We start from the raw sequence: 2,620 nt of genomic DNA, 5'->3' as shown, positions 1-2,620 counted from the left end.
AGAGCAACAAAGGTTGAGAGTTCAAATGGACGATGAACAAGACCTAGAGAAGAAACAACAACTAAAAAGACGAAGAAATAGAAAGCTGAGAGAACTAAGTGATAGGATGAAGCATGACCAAAACATGTTTTGGAAAGAAAGAGCTACCGAAGTTGAAGAAGCTATGGAAATTGGCGAGAGCAGGGCTATGTTTGCAGCTGTGAGATTCTTGAGGAACGCAAGCCAGAAAAAGTTTGGAGGGAGTGATGGCATGTTGGATGAAGATGGGAACTTGGTCACAGACGAAATGGAGAAAAGGAATCTGTTTGCAAGGTATTTTGAAAGACTCCTAAATGTTGATACTACCGGTAGGGATGAGTGCATTGCAGATTTAAACGAGGCCCTGGAGGTACAAGAAGAAGACATTAGTGCAGAAGAGGTGAAAGAGGCCTTAAAATCTGTAAAAAATGAAAAAAAAACTGCTGGCGTGTGCGGGATAACTGCAGAGATGCTAAAAGCAGGAGGACGAAGGATGATAGAGGCATTAAGAGTTGTTTTTAGCATAGTTTGGAGAACAGAGGTGGTACCAAGTGATTGGAAAAAGGCAATTATGATACCAATATATAAAAATAAGGGAAGCAAAAGGGAGTGTGGTAACTATCGGGGCATAAGTTTACTGTCAGTCCCAGGGAAGATATTCATGAGAGTAATAACTTAACAGAATAAGACCTATAGTAGAAGAGAAACTTAGAGAACAGCAGTGTGGTTTTAGAAGTGGAAGGTCAACAGTGGATCAAATTTTCACCTTAAGACAGATAATTGAGAAGAGATGGGAGTATGCAAAAGCCAATATTCTGTGCTTTTATAGACTTGGAGAAAGCGTATGATTCAGTATGGAGAGATGGAATGTGGAGAGTGGCAGAACACTATGGTATACCACTGAAAGTGATAAGGATACTAAAGAACTGGTACCAAGGAGTGTGCAGCTGTGTAACAGCTGGATGGACAGCAAAGTGAATGGTTCCCAGTTGGAAGTGGGCTAAGACAGGGATGTGTTATGTCACCCACCTTGTTTAATGTATATATTGACCATATAATGAGAAGAGTGATGGAGAATGAAAACAGAGGGGCTAGTATTGGTGGAGAAGTTTTTATGGATTTGGACTTTGCTGATGATGTTGCGTTGGTGCTGATACGTGGCTGGTGCTGGTAGGTATGGTAATGAGGATGGAGACAGAGACACAGAATTTTGGCTTGAACATCAGCACAAAGAAGAGCGAGATCATGGTTGTGAGTAAGGATGATGATTGGGTGCACATGGAGGATATGACAATCAGAGGACAGGAACTCAAGCAAGTTGAGAAGTTTGTTTACTTGGGAAGTGTGGTAACAGCAGACGGGAGGCAAGTTGAAGATATACAAAGAAGAAAACTAGGAGCAGCAAGAGCTTTTGAGGTTCTGAGAAAAACGTTTGGTCGAGGCATGAAATCAGCTTGAGAACTAAGATGAGAATATTCAATGCAGTAGTACTACCAGTCCTGATGTATGGCTCGTCCACTGGGCACTGACCAGAACAGAGGAGAAAAGGTTTGGATGCTTTTGAGATGAAGCTGCTGAGAAGAATACTTGGCATTAAAATGGGATGATTATGTTAGAAATGAAGACATTCAGGGTGAGATTGAGGCAACAAAGGCCAGTCAGTACCAGGTTGAAGAGGGGAAGGCTGAAATGGTTTGGACATGTTGAGAGGATGGAAGAGAATAGAGACCCCAGGAGAGCACTGAGAGCAGTACAAATAGGAAGAAGACCGCTGGGTAGACCAAGAACGAGGTGGATAGACATAATTGTCAGGGATCTTGAGGATGAAATCCAAAACTTAGAGGAAGCGAGGGAAATGGCTCGGGATAGAGACAGATGGAGAGAAACTGTATCAGCCTTATGCCCACTGGCCAGTGGCGGGAAGAAAAATAAATCTAAATCTAAAATCTAAGTTGGTGGGGAGGAAGAGCACTTCCTGCGTCGTATTCAATGAGGGCTTCTCTTGCTGTATGAGGAGTGCCTCGAGCAGTCGCAAGCGTTGCTGGTCGGGAGCCCTCACTATTATCTTGATATTCTTGATAATACCATCGCAGGAGATAGCTTCCTGGTGTGCTGTCATATGGTTTTTAATCGCTCCTTCTTGTACATGGCAGGAAATCCTCTTGGACAGTTTCATAGAAGTCATACCAACGTAAGAGCCGGGACATCCACGGACGGGGCATAAGAATTGGTAAACTACATTCGACTGTTTCAAGAGGTCTCTTGCGGGGGGGGGGGGTCAGGTTGTTCTTCATAATAAGGTCCGGGTACGTCGATTTTGGAGTAATAAATTACAAGTTCAAGTTCTTTGTTGGCTTCAGTAGGGATCACATTCTCTTTGATGATTTTTCTCAAAGAATCTTCGTCCTCACGAAGATGCTTTGAGAAAAAATCATTAAACTTGTAATTTATTACCAAAATCGACGTACCCAGGACCTTATTATGAAGAACAACCTGATCCCCCCAGCAAGAGACCTCTTGAAACAGTTGAATGTAGTCTACAAATTCTTATGCCCGGTCCGTGGATGTCCAGGCTCTTACGTTGGTGTGACTACTATGAAAC

This window comes from Macrobrachium nipponense, chromosome 17 (assembly GCF_015104395.2).
Source record: "Macrobrachium nipponense isolate FS-2020 chromosome 17, ASM1510439v2, whole genome shotgun sequence".
NCBI classification, from domain to species: domain Eukaryota; kingdom Metazoa; phylum Arthropoda; class Malacostraca; order Decapoda; family Palaemonidae; genus Macrobrachium; species Macrobrachium nipponense.
This window is presented reverse-complemented; position numbering follows the sequence as displayed.